The sequence below is a fragment of the Ovis aries genome, chromosome 8 (genome assembly GCF_016772045.2).
Source record: "Ovis aries strain OAR_USU_Benz2616 breed Rambouillet chromosome 8, ARS-UI_Ramb_v3.0, whole genome shotgun sequence".
In the NCBI taxonomy this organism is placed as follows: Eukaryota; Metazoa; Chordata; class Mammalia; order Artiodactyla; family Bovidae; genus Ovis; species Ovis aries.
The window spans coordinates 23935810-23963621 of record NC_056061.1 but is presented as its reverse complement, the minus strand read 5'-3'; the positions used below and the strand labels follow the sequence as shown (position 1 = coordinate 23963621).

The following is a 27812-nucleotide window of genomic DNA, read 5'->3' as shown; positions in this document are numbered from 1 at the left end:
TGGACACAGAGTTCGCCTGCAAAGGCAGTGGGGAAAAACCATGTGCTGGGTTACAGAGCATCCTCACTGGGAAAAGTAGAGCATTTCGTGTAATTAAAAGCCATCCTGAAGACATCAGGTAAGAGCCTGCTGTTTTTAATTAATTGCTCCTGTGATCTTGTGGCTTTAAAAGGGGTGCTGCTTGGAGAGGTTAAGATTCACTCCAGAAACAAAAGTTATTCAGATGAGGGCAAAACATGGTGTATCTGCAAGTTTGATTAAGGCAAAAGAGGAAAGAGAAGGAAGAAAACTATGTGAGAGAGAGAAAGAACTGAAAGTTGAAGTCACCTATGTATAATTTGCTAGAATAATCGTGTTCTCTTTTCATGCTCTGTGCCTCAGCACCTTCACATTCAAAGGACAACTTCCCCCTGACCTACATCCTGCCTTGATATATAAATTATTTTGGGGAAAAAAATCCTCAGAGTCAAGGTTAACAGAAAACAGCTGGAAAACAAACTGAGAGCCATATGTCATAGTCCTCCAAGTAGAAAGATTTAAAAACAAAAAACTCTGTTTTGAAGAGTCAGCACGTCCAGAACAAGCAGGTGGAACCAAGGACTTTACATGGACTCCATGATGATGAAAATAAACATGGTGAGGACTATATAACTGTGTCAGTTACGAAAAGAGGGACTGGACAACATGAGAAATCTGATTTGAAATCTTTTTTTCTTTCTCCATTATAAAATCTGCAACTCAATTCTCTTAAGCAGTTAACTGCCATTCTGCTTTTCTTGTGCATCTCCTTAGATGGAGAAATGGTTGCATTTTGAAGAATGTATCACAGCTCATGCTTTTCAAGTTTCTGATATATAAGCCTCTACTCTTTATAGATCTTTAGGATGAAAGAACACTGGTGACAGCAGAATGGCCCCTTGATGACATCAGGTCCCACCACCCATCAAAAAGAAATTTGAGACCTAAAACAGCACACTGTCTGTATCCTTTCTTGAACTATGTATCCTGTTTTTTCTTTCACAAATCATGATAATAAAACAAAGTTATTATTTTTTTTTAAAAAGAATACTTTCATTTAGACTCACTACTTATAAGGTATATTATATAAAGTACTATCAGCACAAGAGATAGAATTTGATTATATTAAAGGTTATAAAGGAAAACTAGGGAGTTCCCTGGAGGCTCAGTGTTTAGGATTCTGTGCTTTCACAGCCAAGGGTCCAAGTTCAATCCCTGGTTGTGGAACTGAGATCCTAAAAGCCACTCAGTGTGGCCAAAAAAAAAAAAAAAAAAAAAGAGAGAGAGATAGCATTAACTCACTAAACCAAAATATATTTTTTAAGTTGTATGTTTTCTTCTAATTTCCATTGTTTTAATTGTTGTATAAACTTGTATCCTTTCTCACTTAATATAGTAAATATTAGTATCTTCCCATGTCACAACAACAATGTAGTTGATAGTCCTTGAAAGGTGCCGGAAAATTATATTTCCCTCTTTCAGAAGCCCCAGGGGTGTGTGTTGGTGGGGTAGGTGGGGGGGTGGATGGGTGTGACTGTGTGTGTGTGTAGAGCCAGGCTCTCTGTCATGTGGCTCTGCTTCCATAACCTGATTCAGTACTAGGGTTGACATTGTGCTCAACATGGATACTCTCTGTTCTACTGCATATGTGCTAAGTCACTTCAGTTGTGTCCAACTCTTTGCAACCCCATGGACTATAGCTCCTCTGTCCATGGGATTCTCCAGGCAAGAATACTGGAGTGGGTTGCCATTGCTTTCTCCAGGAGATCTTCCTGACCCAGTGATCGAACCCAGGTCTCCCACATTGCAGACAGATTCTTCACCATCTGAGCCACCAGGGAAGCCCTCTGCTCTATTAGGATTTGTCAAATCTGTCATATTTTCTATTATAGGCTGCAACCCTTACAACATAAGAGTTGGTGATTGGTGGAGTGATGAGGAAGCCCAGAGAAAACCACAGAAAAGGTAATACAACTCGTGATATACGGAGTGGAGTACAGAGAAGTTGTGGCTCACTGAAATTAAGATGAGTCACCCTGTTGTGTAAACTACTAACAGATAGTCACTTTCAAAAAGTGATCAAATAATTGAATCACCAGAGATATATTAAAGGGCTTCCCTGTGGCTCAGATGGTAGAGCATCTGCCTGCAATGTGGGAGATCCAGGTTTGATCCTTGGGCAGGGAAGATCCCCTGGAGAAGGAAATGGCAACCCACTCCAGTGCTCTTGCCTGAAAAACTCCATTGACTGTTGCCTGAGAAGCCTGGTAGGCGACAGTCCATGGAGTCGCAAAGAGTCAGACACAACTGAGTGATTTCAAAAAATGATCAAATAATTGAGTCAGCAGAGATATATTAAAAGCTCAATAAATATGTACAGCTGAGCCCTTTCACTGTTCACCTGAAACTATCACAACATTGTTAATCAGCTATACACCAATAAAAAGTTCAAAAGGAAAAAAGCTCAGTATTAAGAGTTAATATCTAAATAACACAGCATGTCAGGCAATGTTCTCTGTTCTCCATGTTTGTCCTTCTGTCTAACCTTCCCATCATTCCTACAGCGTGCGTTCTATTATTGTCTTTATTTTTAAAATAGGGAAACACTTGAGCAAAGCTGTTAAGTGACTTGACAAACATTCAAACTCAGGAGGGCTGGTTCCATGGCAGTAATATTCTTTTCTATAATAAGAAATACATTTGGTTTTCATCCCCCATTCTGGCACAGAACTCCTGAAACTCCTGGAATTTCCTAAGTGATAAGAGAAGTTAACGGACCTTTATATTCCTAATAAACTCCTTTCAGCAACAATTTTTATGTTAATGAGGCAATTTTCTGCTGCTGCTGCTTCTAAGTCTCTTAAGTCATGTCCGACTCTGTGTGACCCCATAGACGGCAGCCCTCCAGGCTCCTCCATCCCTGGGATTCTCCAGGCAAGAATACAGAAGTGGGTTGCCATTTCCTTCTCCGAAGGATCAAACCTAAAAGTTAAGGGCTGGCTGCCAGAGGAATCAACCACAGGATTAGCAGATTGGAAAATTTAATCCCACCTCGCTGACTCTGGGGAGGGGAGAAGGAAAAAGTGTTAGAGACAGAGTTTAAATCATGATTTAGCCAAATGCATCTATGCAAGGGTGGCTCAGATGGTAAAGCGTTGCCTACAATGCGGGAGACCCGGTTAAGTGCCTGCCTGCAATGCGGGAGTCGCGGGTTCGATTCCTGGGTCGGGAAGGGCCCCTGGAAAGGAAATGGCAATATAATCCAGCACTCCTGCCTGGAAAATCCCATGGAAGAAGGAGCCTGATAGGCTATAGTCCATGGGGTCGCAAAGAGTCGAACACGACTGAGCACTTCACTTTCACTTTTCAAAGAAGCCTCTCCGTTCAGTTCAGCCGCACAGTCCTGTCCGACTCTTTGCGACCCCATGAATCGCAGCATGCCAGGCCTCCCTGTCCATCACCAGCTCCTGGAGTTTCCCCAAACTCATGTGCATCGAGTTGGTGATGCCATCCAGCCATTTCATCCTCTGTCATCCCCTTCTCCTCCTGCCCCCAGTCCCTCCCAGCATCAAGGTCTTTTCCAATGACTCAACTCTTCTCATGAGGTGGCCAAAGTATTGGAGTTTCAGCTTTAGCATTAGTCCTTCCAATGAACACCCAGGACTGAACTCCTTTAGGATGGACTGGTTGGATCTCCTTGCAGTTCAAGGGACTCTCAAGAGTCTTCTCCAACACCACACTTCAAATGCACCAGTTGTTCGGTGCTCAGCTTTCTTCACAGTCCAACTCTTACATCCATATATGACCACTGGAAAAGACCAGACAGACCTTTGTTGGCAAAGCAATGTCTCTGCTTTTGAATATGCTATCTAGGTTGGTCATAACTTTCCTTCCAAGGAGTAAGCGTCTTTTAATTTCATGGCTGCAGTCACCATCTGCAGTGATTTTGGAGCCCAAAAAAATAGTCTGACACTGTTTCCACTGTTTCCCCATCTATTTCCCATGAAGTGATGGGACCTGATGCCATGATCTTCGTTTTCTGAATGTTGAGCTTTAAGCCAACTTTTTCACTCTCCTCTTTCACTTTCATCAAGAGGCTTTTTAGTTCCTCTTCATTTTCTGCCATAAGAGTGGTCTCATCTGCATATCTGAGGTTATTGATATTTCTCCTGGCAATCTTGCTTTCAGCTTGTGCTTCTTCCAGCCCAGCGTTTCTCATGATGTACTCTGCATAAAGTTAAATAAGCAGGGTGACAATATACAGCCTTGACGTACTCCTTTTCCTATTTGAAACCAGTCTGTTGTTCCATGTCCAGTTCTAACTGTTGCTTCCTGAGCTGCATATAGGTTTCTCAAGAGGCAGGTCAGGTGGTCTTGTATTCCCATCTCTTTCAGAATTTTCCATAGTTTATTGGGATCCACACAGTCAAAGGCTTTGGCATAGTCAATAAAGCAGAAGTAGATGTTTTTCTGGAATTCTCTTGCTTTTTCAATGATCCAGCAGATGTTGGCAATTTGATTTCTGGTTCCTCTGCCTTTTCTAAAACCAGCTTGCACATCTGGAAGTTCACAGTTCACGTATTGCTGAAGCCTGGCTTGGAGAATTTTGAGCATTACTTTACTAGCATGTGAGATGAGTGCAATTGTGCGGTAGTTTGAGCATTCTTTGGCATTGCCTTTCTTTGGGATTGGAATGAAAACTGACCTTTTCCAGTCCTGTGGCCACTGCTGAGTTTTCCAAATTTGTTGGCATATTGAGTGCAGCACTTTCACAGCATCATCTTTCAGGATTTGGAATAGCTCAACCGTATGGAATTCCATCACTTCCACTAGCTTTGTTCGTAGTGATGCTTTCTAAGGCCCACTTGACTTCACATTCCAAGATGTCTGGTTCTAGGTGAGTGATCACATTATTGTGATTATCTGGGCCATGAAGCTCTTTTTTGTACAGTTCTTCTGTGTATTCTTGCCACCTCTTCTTAATATCTTCTGCTTCTGTTAGGTCCATACCATTTCTGTCCTTTATTGAGCCCATCTTTGCATGAAATGTTCCCTTGGTATCTCTAATTTTCTTGAAGAGATCTCTAGTCTTTCCCATTCTGTTCTTTTCCTCTATTTCTTTGCATTGATCGCTGAGGAAGGCTTTCCTATCTCTTCTTGCTATTCTTTGGAACTCTGCATTCAGATGCTTGTATCTTTCCTTTTCTCCTTTGCTTTTAGGTTCTCTTCTTTTCACAGCTATTTGTAAGGCCTCCTCAGACAGCCATTTTTCTTTTTTGCATTTCTTTTCCATGGGGATGGTCTTGATCCCTGTCTCCTGTACACTGTCACAAACCTTCATCCATAGTTCATCAGGCACTCTATCAGATCTAGTCCCTTAAATCTATTTTTCACTTCCACTGTATATGATTATAAGGGATTTGATTTAGGTCATACCTGAATGGTCTAGTGGTTTTCCCTACTTTCTTCAATTTAAGTCTGAATTTGGCAATAAGGAGTTCACAGTCTGAGCCACAGTCAGCTTCCGGTCTTGTTTTTGCTGACTGTATAGAGCTTCTCCATCTTTGGCTGCAAAGAATATAATCTGCAGGAGTTCCCTAGTGGTCCAGTGGCTAAGACTCAATGCTCCCAAACCAGGTCGGGAAACTAGATCCCACAGGTGGCAAATAGGAATACACATGCTACAACTAAAATGCTGAAATGAAGACCAAAGATGCTGTGTGCCACAACCAAGGCCTGGCACGACAAAATAAAAAAATAAATATTTAAAACAAAAAGTCTCCAAAAGCATAGGGTTCATAGAGCTTCTGGGTTGATGAATACATGGAAATTTTGGGAGAGTGGTCCATCCAGAGAGGGCATGGGAGTTCTGCATCCCTGCTCACATACCTTGCCCTATGCATCTCTTCCATCTGTCCATTTTTGAGTTACATCATTTTATAATAATTAGATTGATCTAGTAAGTAAAATGTTGCTCTGAGTTCTCTGAGCCATTCTAGCAAATTAATGGAACCCAAAAAAGGAGTTGTGGGAACCTCTCATCTATAGCTGAAACCACAAAATCAGAAACCCCACCTCCAGCCAAAACTCAGACTGGGTCTTGAACCCATGGCCTTTTAATTGAAATCACACATCTGGTCTCAGGACTTAATGAAGCTCAGGTTCAAGGGTAAGAAGCAGATTTACTGAGAGATATGTACATTCCATAGACCATGAGTTTGAACCATCTCAGAAGGCAAGAGGCCCGGAAAGATACATATTCCGTGGACAGAATGTGGTCCATCTCAAAAGGTGAAATGATTCCTGAAATATTGCATGGTTAGTTTTTATGGGCTGAGTAATTTCATAGGTGAACAAGTGTGAGGGTTATTCCAACTACTTCAGGGGAAGGCGTGGGGATTTCCAGGAACTGTGCCCCTGTCCATTTTTTGGCCTTTTGTGGTCAGTCGAACTGTCATGGCATTTGTGGGTATGTCACTTGGCATATGAAAATGTATTACAAGGAGCATATAATGAGGCTTGGGTTTCCCTAGCAGCTCAGATGGTAAAGCATCTGCCTGCAATGCAGGAGACCTGGGTTCGATCCCTGGGTTGGAAATATCCCCTGGAGAAGGAAATGGCAACCCACTCTAGTATTCTTGCCTGGAGAATTTCATGGACAGAGAAGCCTGGCCGGGTATAGTCCATGGGGTTGCAGAGAGTTGGACATGACTGAGTGACTAACACACACATATTGAGGCTCAAGGTCTACTGGAAGTCGAATCTTCCACCATCTTGGGCCAAACTGGTTCTAACCAGTTTTTGTCATATCCTTCACGGCAATGTCATTCTTTTGAAGGTTGTGTCCTGCCCCCTGTTCCCTCCATAGCCCATGGATCAGAATTGCCAGTGACAATCTGGACTTGCTATAGCAGTCTGTAGTGTGTACACTGGGACAGGGGCAGGGAGGGGAAGTCTTAGAGGACTGAGTCCTTAACCCATGGGATCTGATGCTTTCTCTAACACTTGAATGCACATGAATGCCTGATTGTGTCTCCATTTTTACAATATGAAAGAGTTCATTTCATAAAAGTCTTTGTTCAGTTCAGTCACTCAGTCATGTCTGACTCTTTGCAACCCTATGAAATGCAGCACACCAGGCTTCCCTGTCCATCACCAACTTCTGGAGCTTGCTCAAACTCACATCCATCGAGTCAGTGATGCCATCCAACCTTCTCATCTTCTACCATCCCCTTCTCCTCCTGCCTTCAATCTTTCCCAGCATCAGAGTCTTTTCCAATGAGTCAGTTCTTCCTATCAGGTGGCCAAAGTATTGGAGTTTCAGCTTCTGGATCAGTCCTTCCAATGAACAGGACTGATTTTCTTTAGGATTGACTGCTTTGATTGCTTTTCAGTCAAAGGGACTCTCAAGAGTCTTCTCCAACACCGCAGTTCAAAACCATCAATTCTTCAGCACTCAGCTTTCTTTATAGTCCAACTTTCACATCCATACATGACCACTGGAAAAACCATAGCTTTGACTAGACAGACCTTTGTTGGCAAAGTAATGTCTCCACTTTTTAATATGCTGTCTAGGTTGATCATAAACTTTCTTCCAAGGAGCAAGTGTCTTTTCATTTTGTGGCTGCAGTCACCATCTGCAATGATTTTGGAGTCCAAGAAAATAGTTTGTCAATGTTTCCATTGTTTCCTCATCTATTTGCCATGAAGTATTGGGACAGGATGACATGATCTTAGTTTTTAGAATGTTGAGTTTTGAGACAGCTTTTTCACTCTCCTCTTTTACTTTCATTAAGAAACTCTTTAGTTCCTCTTCACTTTCCCCCATAAGGGTGATGTCATCTGCATATCTGAGGTTATTGATATTTCTCCCAGCAAGCTTGATTCCAGCTTGTGCTGAAGCACTCCAGCTTGTGCTTCATCCAGCCTGGCATTTCACATGATGTACTCTGCATAGAAGTTAAATAACCAGGGTGACAACCTTAATGTATTCCTTTCCCAATTTGGAGCCAGTCTGTTGCTCCATGTCCATTTCTAACTGTTGCTTCTTAACCTGCATACAGATTTCTCAGGAGGCAGGTCAAGTTGTCTATTATTCCCATCTCTTGAAGAATTTTGCAGTGTGTTGTGATCTACACAGTCAAAGGCTTTGGCATAATCAATAAAGCAAATGTTTTTCTGGAATTCTCTTGCTTTTTCTATGAGCCAACGGATCTCTGGTTCCTCTACCTTTTCTAAATCCAGCTTGAACATCTGAAAGTTCACGGTTCAAGTACTGCTGAAGCCTGGCTTGGAGAATTTTGAGTATTACTTTGCTACTGTGTGAGATGAGTGCAACTGTGCAGTAGTTTGAAAATTCTTTGGCAAGTTTTTGTACATACATATAAATGTACATGGGCTTCCCAGGTAGCGCTAGTGGTAAAGAACCTGCCTCCTCCTATGCAGGAGACATAAAAGATGCAGTTTCGATCCCTGGGTACCCTGGAGGACGGCGTGGCAACCCACTCTAGTATTCCTGCCTGGAAAATCCCATGGACAGAGGAGCATGGGCAGACTGCAGTCCATAGGGTCACAAAGACTCAGACACGACTGAAGTAACTTAGCACACACCCACACATAAATGTACATATATGTATGTATGTATTTGTGTGCATGATACAGAGAGACAGACAAAATGTGTACTTGTATATATATAATTAAACTAGTGCCTATGTAAGTATTTACATAGTCCATAGCCATTTCAAAGAGATAGAAAGATAAGTGGTTGGGAATTCCCTGGTGCTTCAGCAGTTAGCACTCTGGGCTTTCAGTGCCCAGAATCTGGGTTTGAGCCCTGACCTGAGAACTAAGATCCCACAAGCCTCTTGGCACAGCCAACAGAAAGAAAGAGAGGAAGGAAGGAAGCAAAGTGGTTGTCAAGGATATGGATGGGGGAGAATGAGGAGTGATTGTTTATGCATATGGGGTTTCTTTTGGAGGTGAAGAATATATTTTAAATTCAACAAGGATGATGGTTGTGCCATAGTGTATTAGTGTAAACATACTAATACCATTAAATAGTATACTTTAAAAGATGTGAATTTCATTTATCTAAATTATAGTCAAATAATTTTTTTGTTATTTTTTTAAAAGTCACACTACACAAGCATTTCTCCTATAAATAACATTCCCTACGTCTGCACATCAGAAGTCATATCAGAGAGATGGAGAACATCTTAGAGGTCATCTACTTGCCTATCGACAACCAATTCTCAATTCCTGGCAGAAGCTTAAAATCTTATCAGTCTTTAGGGCTTTCCTGGTGGCTCAGGGGTAAAGAATCCACCTGTCAGTATTAGAGACATGGGCTCAGATCCTTGATCCATGAAGATCCCACATGCCTCAGAGCAACTAAGCTCATGCATCACAATTATTGAGCCTGTGTTCTAGAGTGGGAGCCACAGCTACTGAAGCCCACTAGACTTCCAGCCCATGCTCCACAACAAGGGAAGCCACCACAATGAGAAGTCCGCGTACTGCAGCTAGACAGTAGCCCTCACTCGCCACAACCAGAGAAAACCTAGTGCAACAATGAAGACCCAGCACAGCCAAAAATAAATAAATAAATTATATTCCTTTCAAAAATCTTATCAACCTTTAGGATAATGTCAAACAAGATCTATCTTTCTTCCTAATCACATTTTAGTGAAATGTTCACAAGTATGAAGCCCATGATTTGGATAAAAGGAAAGAATTCTAGTTAAAAGTTGATCCAAAATTCTCTCTGAGGACTTCTCTCAAGGTCCAGTGTTATGAATCCATCTTGCAATGCAGGGGACATGGGGACACAGGTTCAATCCCTGGTCAGGGAACTAAGATTCCACTTGCCCCAGGATAACTAAGCCTGCGTGCCCAGCTACTGAGCCTGGGTGCTATAGAGACCGTGCCCCACAACTAGAAAGAAACCTGTGCACTGCAGGGACAATTCCATGTTCTACAACTAAGACCTGACACAGCTAAATAAACAAAATTCTCCTTAGATTTTATAGCTTATATATCCTGATGGAAAACATTTTTAAATTATTTTACTATTATATATATATATGTATATATACACATATTTATACATGTGTTATATAGGTATATATATTTTAAAGCTAAGCAATGCTAATAAAGGAACATGGATAAATGTGTTGCACCTTTGATTCTACATGTTGCAGGCTATTAGCTGTGAACTCTAAAGTCAACTTATAATTTATCTTTAAAAAGAGAGGGCAAATGTTAACTGATGGTTCATTTCCTTGCTGCTCACCTCCTCCCCTCAAAAAAACCTGTTTTCATCAGGCACAGAGCCAGAATTCACTGAGACCGACTATTATTCATGCTCATCTACAGTGGCCAGTAATACATGCTCCTGTCTGTGGAGTGTTCCTAAACACTTCCCATATGGAGCTGCCCACTTTGAATGGGTGTTTGCTCAAATAAACTCTTAAAATCTCTAACATGCCTCAGTTTATATTTCAACAAAGTAAAACCTCATTCTGTGAGATATTCATGGGCATTCCATAGAAGAAAACAAAACAAAACCTTCTTAGCATTAGCAGTACTTTCTCTCAAATTATTCTAGAACATATATAAGAGAAATGTCAAACATGTAGGTATTACCTTTTTATTTTTTGTGATAATTTTCCTTTAAAAAGCGTTTGGCAAGAATGTCAGTCAAGTGAAATGATATATCACAATCCATGTGATGTGAGATCTGCCACTGCTACATAAGCTATACTTACCCAGCAGCTGGGATCAAACTGTGTTATCCATTATTATTACCAGTCTATGTTAGTTATCTCATAATTTTAGCATGTATTTTTAATGTTCCCCAATGTCAATTGTATATTTGCATATAAATTAAATGCTAATAGCTTCTAATTGAAATTAGTTTTTTTTCATGAGACCCTTTTATGATTTCTGTTAGTTCAACTCTATTTCTCATGAACTCCAGTTGCTGTCCTATCACTATGTTATACTTTTTAAAATATTGTATTGACAGATGAATTTGGGAAATTCAGACCTAAAAATACAAGAACATTTGAGCTTAGAGAACTCAGTAACTTCGAGTTTTAATCCAAACTCCACCAGTTATCATCTAGTGAAATGAGATCATCCAGATAAGTACAACCAGTTATACTTGTCATTCATCATACCCTAGCCACTTACAGGAGCAGAGATAGAATGAAGAAACCTGCCTTTAGGTCATCACAGTCCAGGAGCACCATTCCTTTCTTCTAGCAACACTATGATAGCAAATAGAAATGACTATTTCCCAGAATCATAGAACTTCAGAACAGAAAGGATGGAAGATCATTTAAGTCCCCCATTTAATAGCTGAAGATCAGAGAAAGTATTACATTTCATATTCAGGAAGCAGTGATAAAATTATGATTAGAACTTGAAATAGACTGTATCTCTGATTCCAAATATTCATTTCCCTTTCATATGAAAGGTTTAATTAATTCCACCCATTCCAATGTAACATGCATTGCCTGGTACAGAAGTGTATACCTCTATTCCATTGACATTGGGCTTGACCATGCGCTTCAGCCACTGGCATGAAAAGGCACATTGCATATACTATGGCCAAACAGAAACTTTAAAAGTCACCATGTGATGTTGCCAGCTCCCTATTTTTTTTCCCTCTGCCACAGACTCACATGTCCTAGAAGAGACAGCCTTTTCAGCCTGGAATGAAGAGGACGCTGGAAACAGACATGCATATGATCCATCTTCTCACATGTCAAGAAAGTGAAAAACTGTTTATTTTCTATTGTTGTAAGCCATTGAGTTGTATAGTTGTTCATTCCTAGAGCAAAGATGAATAATTTAGAACACAGAACCAAAAGGGTATGTGATTTGTTCAAGTTTACACAATTAGGCAGCTAAATGGCAGAACCAGAATAGAATCTCACTTCTTTTAACATCCAGTCCAGTCTTCTCTCCATATTTCAGAACTCCTTAAATGACTGATGTAAATATCTACACAGAATACTTTACTATTTAGAACATCTGAAAAAGCAGTTTACTCCAAGACAATGGCTTTGTCCAATTAATTGTTCTTTATGTGCAACTAACAGACTACTAGCAATCCATGAAACTCTCACTGTGGTCACTAGTGACCATACCAACCAGGAGCCATTCCTCTTGACGTGAACTGGGTGGTGTGGAGTTGGGGAATGAGTAAGGTTTGCCCTTTTACATTTGTTCTTGTTAGCTGGGTCATCTTCAAGTGCCTGTTATCTGAGGTAAGATATTGGATTCCAGCAACAGCTCCAGTGTATCAGTATAGTCTTATCTCAGGAACATATGGACTCTTTCATACTTGGTTTCCCTAAGTAGGCTTTTAAAAGTGATGGCAAATTCTGTCAACAACTCACACCTGTTTTGTGTCCTCTCCAGTAAAAAAAAAATCCGTCTAGGCACTTCAAGAATCTCCTTCTACTATGAGGCCACTTTGTCCCCTGTTCCATTTACTCCTGTAGCCATTTCTCTCAGGAGGTTTTTCAAAATGTATGTCTTCAGTGAGCCCTTCTGGTTAGAATTAGAACCTTTTATCTACTGATTATTATTTTTTTTTGGACCTTTATACCCCATCTGAACTATATGATATAGATTTCCTATATCTAACTCAATATTTGTTCTGTATTCACTTGGTCTATCAGTCATATTAGACTATAGGAATTTAAGTGTGGAACTCAAAACTAATGTACTACGTTCAGTGCTATAGACCTTTGAAGGCATTAATTATACACTGAATGTTGTTATTCATGGTACAATTTGTACAGTTCCTAGAGCAAAGACAAATAATTTAGAACACAGAACCAAAAGGGTAAGTAACTTGCTCAAGTTTACCTGATCAGGCAGCTAAATGGCAGAACCAGAATTTAATCTCACTTTTTTTTAACATCCAGACTCAGTTGTGCCAGACTCTGCAACCCCATGGACTGCAGCATGCCAGGCTTCCCTGTCCTTCACCATCTCCGAATTTGTTCAAACTCACGTCCGTTGAGTCAGTGATGACATCCAACCACCTCATCCTATGTCATCCTCTTCTTCTTCTGCCTTCAATCTTTCCCAGCATCAGGGTCTTCTTTAAAGAGTCGGCTCTTCACATTAGGTGGCCAAAGATATGCTGAATAATTATATAATACAATGAATTAGGCTTGTCTTATGAGAAGTTAACTATTCTGGGTTAATTTAAGGTTGGACTCTTGAGTTTGGTAAAGTTGGAAGTTATACAGCTAATATGCAGTGAAGGGTATTTTGGGGTGAGTAATCATTGTAGACAACCAATCTGACCCATTATTTAATAAAGAGGTTCAATTTTTATTCTAAACTATAAGGTTTTATCTTAGACTTTCTGATTATGTCAAAAGATTGATCTATATCTCATATTGTATACCAAGATAAATTCCAAGGGGATCAGAGATGCAAATATAAAAAATTAAACCATAAAAAAAACATTTTTTAACTTTGGAGTGTGGAAGGCTTTTTAAATATGGCTCAAAATTTAGAGTCCATAACAGAAGTTGATAAATTCAACAACATTTTTAAAAATTCTGAAACATAGACACAGACACACATACACAGCCAAGTAATTTTATAAACTGGCAAAAAAAAAAAAAACTTTTCAAGTTAAATTGAAAAATAATTTTTCTAATATACAAAGAGCACCTAAAATCAATAATTAAAAAAATGACAACCTAAAAGTAAGTTACATGACCAGAGTGTTCAAAAATGGAATTATAAATGATTCAAACATATGGATAGATACTGGCCTCAGTCATCATAAGAGATACAGATTAAAATTACACTCATATATTACTTTTCATCTAGGAGATTGACAAAAATTCAATGACTTCAAAATGTACCTATACAAGTATAAATTTAGACAAAATCTCTATGATGACAATTTGTCAATATTAACTGATTAATATTGCATACAGAAAATTTCCAGAAATATTATTTCTAAAAATTTATTTGACCAATAAACTTGCCAATTTGCAAAATGACATTTGTACAAATTTATTCATTGAATAATTGTTTATAATACTAAAACAATGAAAACTACCTAAGTGTATATCAGTTGAAGACTTTATACTAATTGTGGTATATCCTTACAAATACTCTATAACACTAAAAGAGAATGAGAAAACTCCTTATGCACAATATGAAAAGATAGCTGAGGAATATTGTGTAATGAAAAAAGATAGGGATGGGGAGCAGCCAGACAAGGATAAGAACAGGAAACTTACCTCCGAATAGTTGTTATACCTTTCAGTTTTTTGAACCATTGAAATATATTACCTATTCAAAAAATTTTAGGACAAAAATAGATGGTTTAAAGGGTCAATAAATGAAGAGTTAGGAAAGCAAATTAGATGAATTAGTTTTCAAAGTCTATTTGACATTAATAAATAAAGCCTTAGATATTTTTCTTCTTAAAACTCACTCTAGAAAAATGTTGTGCACTAAACTGAATTGCATCTCATAATGCTGTTAGCCAAAACCCCAATGAAGCATGTTCTAACACATTTTAAATACATGGGGCCTGAATATTATTTCCTGGCACTCTTTTAAGAGTAAGCATGTGAGAAGAATTTGGGGAGATAGCAATTTTTATGTTGATATTTTGATACATTTCCCATAGTGTCTGAAGAAATACCTGGCATTTTGCCTTTTTTTTTTTTTTGCATGGGGCGAGAGGAGCTGTATTGGTTAGATAATCTATTCCCAATCATATGGTTTCACACTTGATAGCTATATAAGAGGACAAGGGCTGCCCTGTGTTTCTTTGGATATTATTGTGGATACATGATATAATATATTTTAAATACTAGGGGTAGAGATTATTTTCTAGTTAGATCATTAACCAGCTACCTCACAGAATGAACTACTTGGTGAAAAAGAAAAAAAAAAAAAAAGAGGGCCTGGCAATAAGAAGAATACATATATATAAACATACATAGATACATACTTACATACATAGAATAGCCAAATCCTATGCATTAAACGTCTATGGAGTGCAAAACAGAACTATAGGTACAAAGAGAGATAGTAAAGATTACTAAAATATAATTCCTATTAAAAAGAGCTTAAATTTAACACAACAAATAAGATAGGTAACAGTACATCAAAATACAAAGTTGAATGTAGTAAGCTATTAAGGAACAGATTTGCGGAGCACAGAGCTATATGCCTTGGATAGCTGCACTGTCAAAAAAAAACACACACACACAAGAATTGCAAAATAAAAATTTAGGAGCATTTCTTTAGCACCATGTAAGGAAGATGGGGTCTTCAAGTCTTCTTGGTCTTAAATTGACTTCTGGTCATGTATGAAGACAGTTTCTCTGGTTCTACAACTGCCTGGACAAAATAACCTCCGATATTGACTGGTGTCCTTTATTATGTGGTGATTCTTTTCACCACGAGAAGTTTTCTGGTTACTGACCCAGGATGTCTTGAAGGCCAGAAATTCTTTATTGTTGTTGTTTTTTAATATTTTTGGTTGTAGTGGGTCTTCGTTGCTGCATGCAGGCTTTCTCTAATTGCAATGAGCAGGGGCTACTTGTGGTTGCAGTGCACAGACTTCTCACTGTGGTAGCTTCTCTTGTGGAGCACAGGCCCTTCAGTAGTTGTGATGCAAGGCCTTAGTTGCTCTGTGGCACGTGGGATCTTCCTGGACGAAGGACTGAACTCATGTCCCCTGCATTGACAGACAGAGTCCTATCCACTGCACCACCAAGGAAGTCCAACCAGGAATTCTTTAGAGTAGACTAATTCCAAATATGAACTATCTCCATTTCACACTGCAAATTACTAAGGCTGTATGAACAAATCTGTCATGAGTAGACTACCATGAGAAAGTGAGTCACCTCAAGCCCTATCGACCCTCAATCAATAGAAAACCTCCCATTTCAGAACTTGGGAAGATGAGCTCCAGGCACAAGATCTGCTGGGACCACAGGGAAATGTTAACAGCAGAAGCCGCTCAGCCAGAAACAAACAGGAGGCCACACTTAGCTCCCTCCTCTATGACATATTTACATCTCTTAGTAAATTTTAGTATTTTTGGAAAATAAAATTCAGTGAGCAAATAAACAGAAAAACAAGAAAGTATTTTCTGAGGCAAATACATGTTTAACAACAGTGTGAGCAAGGCAGTTATAACAAGTCCCAGGGCAGGCCGTCTAAAATATCTGCCAGGAAAAGACTGTCCAATTTAGAAACATGGTTCAACAAAACTCCATTTTTTGCATCCTAACATTAAATATTGATGAACTAGCTTCGGGTTGTTTTGTGTGCCAGCGTATTTTATCAGAACTTAACGAGTTTACATATAAAAAAAATTCAGCCTAAGCAGCTGGTTCACAAATTTCTGTAACACCTCTAAAACTGTCATAGAGTGGATTAGAAATTTACAAAGACATGAATTTTTGGATTAAAGTGGATTGCAAAAAAAAGTCAGATCTAATTTGTGAAGTAAAATACATAGCATTATGCTAAAAATGATCTAACTTCATACAAGAGACTCATTCATATGGGTACTTCTGACATTTACCTCTCAGCACTGGTCTTCCTGTCTTGGAACATGTCTGGAGGACACTGTAGTGATAGCTGAAGTTCTTCTTCAGAGTCTCCTCCAGAAAACCCATCTTCCTTTCCCTCCATTTTTCCTTTTCTCCCTCCCATCCCGCCGCAGAACCTCTCTCTCCATTCATACTGTTCTTTCCGTGTCAGCATTAAGAATCCTCAAACCAAACTTTAAATTTCTAAGCAATAATTTTATCATTAGGTTTTTGATTATACACCCTGCTCAGAGTTATATTTTCATTACAGAGTAAAGGTTACTAAAGTTCAACATGTGTTTGGCATTATTTCTAAAAGGCGCTGGTCTCTAGTAAGCTACAGGGAAATTTAAGATTGCAAACCTGCAAGCTAGCAGCACAAAGCATCTACTCCATGAATTTGCTGCAATAGAAATCTTCACTTTTCCCTTCTGCTTTTGGCTACATCAGCTTAAAACAGGAAAGGATCCATAACACCATCACCAACAGCAAACTTCTGTCATAAACTAAGAACTGTACTTGTGTTAGATGTGTCTCTGCCCTCCAAGAAGGTAGACAATATCAAAATGCCTTCAGCCTACAAAGATTCGAGGAAATCCTGGAGCAGTGCAGGGAGGACTCTAAACCCTTAAGAACGTTTGGAAGGACAAAAGCTTGATAGCAAGTCTAACACAAAACAGGGAAGTAGTTTTAATTCTGGCCATGGTATATTAATGCTGGCCCTGGTATATTCTTCTCCCATCCCTGTTTTTAAAAAAATTATTGTTTTAAATTTTCTAATTGTGCCCCCTTGGTATATTCTCTTCCTTGAGGCAGAGACAAATCATTAAAGGACTAAAAATTCCCTCTCTCCCCCTCTCCTTCCTTGTTTCTCCCTTGTCCTCTTCCTCTTTCTATTTTAATAATACTAAGCTACCTCAAAGTGTTGCTGGAAGGATTCTTGAGTATGTTAAGTGCTTTGAAGATGAAAAGCAATATATAAATGCTTAAGTATTACTATAAAAGTACAAGTAAATGAGCTCAGAGCATGTGATTTAAATGGAATGCCTGTGAATACACAATCCCCAGATAGCCAAACAACTAAAGAAGCTTCAGCTAAGACTCATAACCCACATGACAATAAGCCTTTAATATTACAGAATGTTTTCAGAAGCCTTTCCTTCTGAAAGGCTCTCAGAAGAGATAATTCAGATCTAGGCTTTCCTTTTACAGGCTGAGAAAAGGGAAGTCACAAATGACCCGTTGAAGGTACATGGAGGGATAGGGAGAGACATGAAGAAACCAAGCCTCCTCAGTGCCCATCAGCACTTCTTATGTCACTCCAGGTAACTCTAAGGTGTCTAATATAGGGAAGAAAACAGCATGTGCAGTTCAAATGCTAGTATTTGTTGCCACACATCTGGATATTGGTAAATATACTAATTTAAGATTAAATTCTCTTTTGAGAATAAATGTTCTTCTTTAGATATACCTTGTCTCTGTATATTTGAAGCAGTTTTTCCATTAGAAGGATCTATAACTATACTCACATTCTAGTGACCCTCAGAAAACTGGTAAATGTGAGCTACAAAAGGAAGTGTGAACATTTTCATCTGACACCAACCACAACAACTGGAGCAGCTGGTAATAAAGAGTAAATAAGCACTGACACAATCCCTACGGGTTTCTCTGGTGGCTCAGCTACAAAGAATTTGCCTGCCAGGCAGGAGACGGGTTTGATCCCTGGGTTGGGAAGATTCCCTGGAGAAGGAAATAGCAACTTACTCCAATATTCTTGCCTGGGAAATCCCATGGACAGAGGAGTCCACTAAAGAGTCAAACATGACTGAGTGACTAATGAATGATAACCTCCTCTAAACTGACAGATATTCTTCAGCAAACTTCTCAAATGAGACTCTCCATGCTACTTTGGAATTATCTTTTTAAATGAAATATACAGAAGTGTCTGGGACTTCCCTGGTGGTCCAGTGGCCAAGACTCCACTCCTTACTTCTAATGAAGGAGGCCTGAGTTTGATCCTTGGTCAGGGAATTAGATCCCACGTGCTACAGCTAACAGTTCAAGTGCTGCAATGAATATCAAAGATCCTGAGTGCTACAGCTAAGACCTGATGCAGCGAGGTAAATAAGTATTTTTAAAAAGAAATATACCAAAGTATCAGTTAATGGGGTAATGATACCTGGCACCATTTGAAATGGAGTGCTCTGGCCTTGGATGCTGGTAAGGAGTTCATCTTATTACTAAACCAGTAGATCTGTTCTGGTTTAATAAGGCTGCCTTAAATTCTCTTCAAGTAAATTGGGGCCCTCCAACTTTTAGTGGGCAGTAGAATCACAAGGAGGGGTTTGTTAAAACAGATCTCTGGCTCCATTCCCAGAGTTTCTGACTAATGTTGGGGCAGGCCGTCTGAAATTAGCCCATTTCAGATGGGCAAGTTTAATGCGTATTTCTAGCAAGTTCCCAGAAGACACTGATACAGCTTTGGATGACACTTTGAGAACCAGTGGGTTAAAGGAAAGCCATGCAAGTGAGAGTCAATAGTTTGTTTGGCTCTGCTTCAGTTAGCTGCCTGGGTAGAAGTCTACTCAGAATGCAAAGAGGAGTTGGTAATTAACCAGGAAAAATGAATCCCTGAAGATGAGTTTACAGATTAGCAAGGCCAAATCTTGCTGGCCCAAATCTGGTTTGATTCACACAGTATTATTTAATTGAACTTGTTGCCAACAGTTAAAATGCATAACACTTTGTATAAAAATTTGTTCTAGCTTCTCTCAATAAATCAACTATCTGATAGCACTGGGCCATATGCTGCCATTAGTCAGGACACCATGTCAGTCTCTACCTGCCTGGCTTCATTTGCTCAGATTGCCTCCTGCTTTGGCTTGGTGTTTCATGTGGATAATGAACCTAAAAATTTCAAGCCTCCAAATCACTTTTTAAGTTATCTACTATACACAGTTTTACTATGTAAACCAGGCATGTCACCCCTCATTTCATTTTACTGTATTCTGTTTGAAAGCAGTCTATGCACATACAGAGGAGCAAAACAGAATCTCACATCATTGACCGGTATCCTCAGGACTGGCGAGGCAATTTTCCATTTTCTTTTACTTTGGAATAGCTAAATATTATATCACTTAAGTTTCTAAGGAATTTAGAAGCAAGAAAAAGCCCAGGAATGATATATTTACTATATAAATTAATATTCTCAAATGTATGTTTTATTAAATAGTAAAATATATTTTACTTTCTGTATCTTCTTAAAATAGCTTTTATATGTGTGTGCTGTTTGGTTTTATTTTACTACTCAAACTTTACTTTTCACTCAAATTTCCTTCCCATTTTTTTTCTTGGGCTGCACTGGGTCTGAGTTGTGACATGTAGTATTTAGTTCCCTGTGCAGGAATCAAAGCCAGGCCCCCATCATTGGAAGGGTGGAGTCTTAGCCACTGGACAATTGGAAAGTCTCCTTTACCTTTTAATTTAAAAGTTTAACCTATTTATATACTTTTAGAGAATTGCTCAAATCTAGTTTGCAATAAAAATAATACTAAAGTAAATATTCACATTATTCTTTACACAATTATAATGAGCTTTTGGGGAGAGGTGTTCAAGTTCTACTTTAGTTTGCTGTGGTCCCAAGACCAGCCTCACCTGGGAACTTGTTATAAATGCAGATTATTGGATTCCCACCCCAGACCCATCAAACCAGAAAACCCAAGACTAGGACCCAGCAACCTGGATTTTACCAAGTTCCCTGGGTAATTCAGATGCACAATAAAGTCTAAGAACCACTACTTATTTAAAATATCAAATGAGTATGGAAAGTAATTGTGCCTGTGTGAACAGTGAAATATGAACCCAAAGGATTTGTGAAAGTGACTCCTGAATCATTTGAAAGTATGGTGTTTTGGTTAATGTTCTCTATTCAGTTAGAACATAGAGATTTTTCTTTCTCATCTTTCTGAAGGAGGCTTTGGTACTTTAGAATTTGCTTTCATAACTAGCTTTGGGAACTATAAGACATTTTATTTGAGACAGATACAGGAGACCACAATACTAGTGAAAAGGGCAGGGAAATAAACTTACATTCTCATTTTGCTTTATATCTTTTTGATATATTCTTAAAAATAAACTGTCCATGGATAATTTGGACAACAGAACCAATATATTCTCCATCTTTTTTATACTTATCATCAGCATGATAATATCCATGATGAATCCAATGATTCTCAACCATCAGTTCAGTTCAGTTCAGTCACTCAGTCGTGTCCAATTCTTTGTGACCCCATGAATCGCAGCATGCCAGGCCTCCCTGTCCATCACCAACTCCCGGAGTTCACTCAGACTCATGTCCATCGAGTCAGTGATGCCATCCAGCCATCTCATCCTCTGCCGTCCCCTTCTCCTCCTACCCATCCTTCCCAGCATCAGTCTTTTCCAATGAGTCAACTCTTCGCATGAGGTGGCCAAAGTACTGGAGTTTGCTTTCAAATCACTAAAGAGCTTTTAGAAAATATACTGACCTCAGCTCCAATCTCACAAATCCTGACTTGGTTGGCCTTATATGAGGCCAGGGCCACTGGTACACTTTTAAGAGCTCCCTAAGTGATTCTCATGCAAAGCTGGGGCTAAGAAGCCCTGTTTGCATCCTTCTTCACTGTTGGCTGTGACCTAAAAACCAAATTTCTGATCTCAGTCTTTATCTCCCTGTGGAACATGAAACTCCTTCTCTTTACATGAGTGGAGATAATTTCAGTAACTAGGAAATCTTGAACATCAAGTGAAAGGGCCTATACACAAAGTTACTCTACTTATATCAAGCAAAGATAAAAATATGTGCAAGTAATTCAGGTTTCCAAACACTTTCTACCAGATAATTAAAGCCAAATCACTCTTTGGCTTGAAAATTTGGATAATTAGCTTATCTCTCCACCTTGCTCTGGGGTATAGATAAAGTTCATAGCAAAGGTAGTGTATTCTGCTGTTCCCTTGACCTCAATAGAGAACAGGAGGGGAGGTAATCAATTTCTAATTTTATTTTGTGGGTGGAATTTTGATACAATCAAATCCAAAAGCCTTCAGTCTTTTGCTGGATGAATTTACTTCTGAAAACATTAACTCTGGATCAGAATTCAGAAACAAAATGTTAATTCCTTTTCTCTATGCCCTCAAAACTCCTATTTATTTATTTATGCAACTCCTGTTATTTTTGTGACAACACTTTCTTTCCACTATTTCCTCATGGCATGCTAAAGGATCTTTAGTTTTTGACCTTTTGATATGAAAACAGGCATTACAGCCATGCTTTGTGGCTCTTTTTTTTTCTTTGATTTAGGGAAGTGGCAAGAATGTGTGGAATAATCACAGAAGTTCATGTTTCCTCTTATAAACAAATGAAAAGGGCAACTCACCAGTTTCTCACTGACTTCAGGGAACTTTTATTTAAAAAGAATAAGAGAGAAGAAAATTTAGAAAATATTTAATTTTATGATATCCACAAAGACCATGATATTGAAGAGGATCCAACATTTATTTTCAAAGTCTCAGCAAAATTGTTCTATTGTGTTCACCAGCAAGAAGATCTGAGATGGAATCTTAGTTCTAGTCATAAACTAACTGTGATTTAGGGAAAATTACTTAACTACCCTAAACCTTGTTTTGTATTCAGTAAAATGATCTTATGTAGATTAAATTAGATAGTATGTATAAAGTACTTGCCCAGTACAAAATCAGTAAGTGGTAATTCATCATTATTAGTACTCTGGGAAGATTCTTTGAAGGCTAGCTTTGACTGCATTTCTCAAACTCTTCTCTGTCTACACCAAACTGAGGTATTGAACAACTAAGAAATAGAGATTTGAGATGTTTCCATAGTAGATGAAGTCATTAAAAAACTGCTTTTAAGAAAGGAGGGAACAGGCAAACTCAAGAACCACAGGATATATGAAAACTGGATAAGCAGGTTTCTATATTGCAACATTCACTTTGGAGAAATAACCCATAAATATGAGGGTGATCAATCCAAACAGATCAGTAATTAAAATGAGGGCTGTGTCATCAAGAAACTAAGGAAGTGTCTTTCTTCCTAATTCCGTTGGATTTTACAGTGATTGGACTTTGAAACATCTGCACGACACACACACCTCAGCGGACAGTACAGAGCAAGCCTCCCAGAGAGTCAGAAGAGTCAGCTGCCCAGTGACCTACTGGTTCAGAGCCTCTGCGGGACCTTCCAAGCAAGCCGCAACCCCACTTCCTGCTACACTCCAGATCCTCCCCTGGGCTCACATTCCAAGCTGTGCTGACTCTTCCTCCCAGGGACTCCTCCAGGTCACAGCTTGAGGAATGCTATGGCTGGATGAAGACACTCTGAGAAGACTGAGGATGGGAAGTATTTTAACTCACAAACAAATCTGAAAGGGGGATGGGACTCTGTGCTCCCAGATGAAAGAGATTCAAGCTTGTGAATCACTGAAAATAACAGGATATCAGACAAGAAGGGCCTTGTCTCAGAGTAATAGCCTTACTCAGAGATTAAAATAGGTCTGACCTTTGTCTCTGGGACTGTGTTGTCTCAGTCACATTTAGTTGCTCCAGCTGAGGGCTTCTGGAAACCTCCATATGTGTGTTGCGAAACCGCAACAGGGGGTGGTCTCTCCTTCAACACAGAGGAGCCACTTATTCAGGGCAGCACTTAACTGGAGCTTGTGACTTATAAGCCAAGAAAATGGAGCTTACTGAAATTCCAGTTGTCTTTTTTTCCTCTCAATTAGACACAGAGAAATGTGACAGTCAAGGAAACTGAAGTTCTCCAGCCAACACTGAAGTTCCTTGGTCATCATCCATACATTTGCTTGCTTCTGGAGGGGCTTCTTGTGTGGCTTCTTTACTTAAAAAACTTATTCAGAGAGCCAATTATTGTCATGTTTGGGGACATAGAGTTGTAGCTCTGTTCAACAGGATCAATAGAACAGAAGGCAAGCTATTCTTAGGAAGAGGTCCCAAGATTAGGAAACTAGAAGCCTGTTTTCTAAGGTTCCCTTGCCAATGAGTCACTGCCTCAATTTCTAATTATTTCTCTATTTCTCAGTTTCACCTTCTATAACTATAGAGATAATAATACCATTCCTCCCTGGTTCCTCAGTATATTGTGAAAATAAATTATTACACATGTGAGCCCTGGGGAGAAATGGCTTAAATCAAAGCATTATTTTACTATTTCTTACTGCCAAATAATCTCCATGGTAATCATAGTTTTCTTTCACCAATGCTACCTCTGGCCTGGTAACCTAAATGTCAAAATGTGGATATTGCATTGCAGGTTTTGAAGGCCTCTGTTCTTCAAAACTGTGCTTTTAATTCACCATGACACCCAATTTGCTTACTTCATTTTGCCAAACATCACTTTGCACAAGCAGCCTCTACTTGGAGCTGAAGTGAACGTTCAGATCTTTAAATCTGATGTAGATGAGCTAGGGATGTAAGCTCTCCACCTAAGAGGGTACCATCTCAAAGAATGCTGCTGCTAAATCAAGAATACTGGAATGCGTTGCCATTTCCTTCTCCAATGCATGCATGCATGCTAAGTCGCTTCAGTCGCGTCCGACTCTGTGTGATGCCATAGATGGCAGCCCTTCAGGCTCCTCTGTCCACAGGATTCTTTAGGCAAGAATACTGGAGTGGGTTGCCTTTCCTTCTCTGATGTCACAGACAGTGGTGGTCATTTCCTATTCTGATTTACTCTTCCATTGGTCTCTGACCTGGAAAGAACAAGGTAGTATTGCTTAATCATGTGTTGTATTCAAACCACAGTGACCACCAAGCATGATTTCAAAACTTGCTTGGAATGAGGTACAGCATGTGGCCCATGGCATCAGAATCTAACGTCCCTAAAACAGCTCTTTGTTATTTTATATTAAGAGTGACATGGGGCTTCCCTGGTGGCTCAGTGGTAAAGAATTTGCCTGCCAATGAAGAAGACACGAGTTTTATCCCTGATCAGGGAAGATTCCACATGCCATGAAGTGAATAAGCCCGTGTGCCACAACTATTGAGCCTGTGTTCTAGAGCCCAAGCAGCAATTACCAAGCCCTTGCAACCTAGAGCCCCTGCTCCAAAATAAGAGAAGCCACTGCAAGCACATGGCAACCACAGAGAAGCTCCCACTCGCCACAACTAGAGAAAAGCCTGTCTAGCAACAAAGACCCAGCAGACAGTGTGTGTGTGTGTGTGTGTGTGTGTGTGTGTGTGTGTGTGTGTGCGTGCCTGTGCAGGTGCATGTTAGTTGCTCAATCGTGTCTGACTCTTTGCAACCCCATTAAGTATAGCTCCCCAGGGTCCCTGTCCATGGGATTCTCCAGGCGAGAATACTGGAGTGGGTTGCCATGCCCTTCTCCAGGTGATCTTCCCAACCCAGTGATGCAGCAACAAAGACCCAGCATAGCCAAAAATAAATAAATTTTAAAAAAAAAGAGTGATGAGTAACAAACTTGAAATTTTATTTTTTTAATTATCTTTTATTGTGGTAAAATACCCATAATTATTTTTCACATGCAGTTTTCTGGGATTAGGGTTAGGGTTAGGTATGTAATTTTGTCATATTTTCTTTTTTTTAATTGAGGTTAAAAACACATAACATTAGAGAATTTACCATCTTAACCATTCTTAAGTATACAGTTCAGTGGCATTAAGTACATTCATATTGTGCAATCATCATCACCACCCATCTCCTGAACTTTTCTTCTTCACAAACTGAAAGTTTGTACCCATTAAACAACTTTGCATTTCCCTCTCAACCTAACTCTTGGTAACCACCATTGAACTTTCTATCTCTATGAATTTGGCTACTTTAGGTATCTTCTATAAATTAAGTTATATAGTATTTGTCTTTTTGTGATTGGCTTATTTCACTTAGCACAGTGTTCTCAAAGTTCATCCAAGTCATCCTATGTGTCAGAAAGTCCTTCCTTTTTAAAGCTGAGTAATACTTCATGAGAAGAGTTGACTCATTGGAAAAGACTCTGATGCTGGGAGGGATTGGGGAGCAGGAGGAGAAGGGGACGACAGAGGATGAGATGGCTGCATGGCATTGCCAACTCGATGCACCTGAGTTTGGGTGAACTCTGGGAGTTGGTGATGGACAGGGTGGCCTAGTGTGCTGCGATTCATGGGGTAGCAGAGTCAGACACGACTGAGCGACTGAACTGAACTGAATATTTCATTGTATGGATAGATCACATTTTGTTTATCCATTCATCCATCAGTGGACTTGCAGCTTCTCCCTCTTGGCTATTATGAATAATGCTTCTATGAATATGGGTGCCCAAATGTCTCCTCTCTGCTTTCAATTCTCTTAGGCGTATGCACAGAAGTGGAGTTGCTGGATCATGTATTAACTCTTTTTTAAATTTTTTTAGGATTTGTCATAATGTTTTCCATAGTGGCTGCACCATTTTACATTCTCACCGATGGCACACAAAGGTTCCAATGTCTCCACATCTTCACCAACACTTGTTATTTTCTATTTTTTTAATAGTAGTCATCCTAATGGCTATGCTGGAATCCTATTTTTTATAAGAGTGGAAGATAGAGGTGCCATGAAACAGGGTACAAGGCATTCTCATATGGAGATTTCTCTTGGACCGAGCAATGAGGACTAAAACAGAATGACTAAGGGCCATCTCAGAGAATTGTACTTCTTGGATACCCTTGCTCTGACTGGAGAGGAAGTGTACAAAAATGCCTACAAAGGATGTTGGGGTTTCCATGCCAGCTCTAAGTCAGCAAGAGAAAACTGAGTCCAAGAAGAGAACAATGGTGAAAAGAATTTAATGCAAAGTACTCCCTATTTGTATCACACATCTGGCATACAAATGTTCTGCATGACCTGAGATGCATTTCAGTATTTCCCCATTTTACACCGTTTTACTATAAAATTTCCAGATTACTGACAGAAGCAGATAAGCCACTGAAGGAAGAGTAGGAGGGGTCTTCTCAGGAACTGACCAAGGGAATGGAGAAAACAGTATGTATGGCTAACCCTGGTCAAAGGCAGAAATTAAAAGAATGAGATGGGAAGTTAAGCCTAGAAAAACTCTCTTGCTTCTGCTCTTCCCATCAGCAACCCAAAACAATCACTAACAGAATGGAACATCAGTTCTTTGTTCTACTCCTCACTTCCCTTTGCAAAATGCTGATGTTCTATTGTGCTGTCCCACGGGCCTGATACTAGCCAGCTACTCTCCAATACCCATAGTCTTCTGAGAGATTTCACCCATCCTCCATTCTCTCTTCTAGTTAGACATTCAAAATATATATTGGATACCTGCAAGCCATGGAACATTTTTAACAGTTTTTTTTTTCCCCTAAAATTGTATTCAAAGCAAAATTCCTGTCTTCCACAATAGTGAACCCAGCACAGGGAAATGGGAACAGTGTGCCCCAGATGCAGGCAAGCCATTATTGTCTGTAGAGAATTATAAAATTTGTAAATATTAAGAATTTTTCAATAATAAACTAAAAGAAATAAGCTCAAAGGCATACTGCTTTCTATTTTCCCTATGCTCTGTCAACTCTATGCAAAGTCAATCATAAAATACTCCTCCCATTTAAAACACCTTTTGTTCGTCGAAGTTCTAAACAATTGCTGTGGTTACTGATGAGTTTTAATAACATATATGTAATCTTCATATATATATATAACATCATTTATAAATAAACACTGTAATCTGGAACCTCCACTTGTACACCCAGAGACTCAGCTGTTCACATTCTTTTTTTATTTTATTTTAAATTTATTTTTTAATTGAAAGATACTTGCTTTACAGAATTGTGTTGGTTTCTGCCAAACATCAACATGAATCAGCCATAGAGAGTAAGTTCAAAATGGTTTGGAATCCTTTGAGCTTGCCTGGATGGCAGTTAGCAACTCCAATTTCTAGGGTACTACAGCTTCAAGTGTTTAGAATAGTAAAAACAAACAATGATTGTAAGGATAAAGAAGGAAAACTTGAGTTACTTCAATCCTCCCTTTGGAAGTCATGGAGTACATGGCAGTATAAAATATTTTCCTTTTTCCCAAGAAATCATTAATGTCTTATACTTTATAAAACCAAAATATTTTTGTTCTATAACATTTGTTTTTAATTTACTTGCATGATTATATATTGTTTAATGAAAGTTTATTGTTTA

The 27812-nt window shown here is 39.2% G+C and overlaps 1 long non-coding RNA gene across 1 annotated transcript; it reads left to right on the top strand.

The window, feature by feature from the left end:
- LOC121820160 (uncharacterized) lies at positions 1 to 27812 on the top strand. Its single transcript, XR_006060593.2, has 3 exons — positions 1 to 118; positions 1911 to 1983; positions 22730 to 27812. It is a non-coding gene; the product is annotated as an uncharacterized LOC121820160 (long non-coding RNA).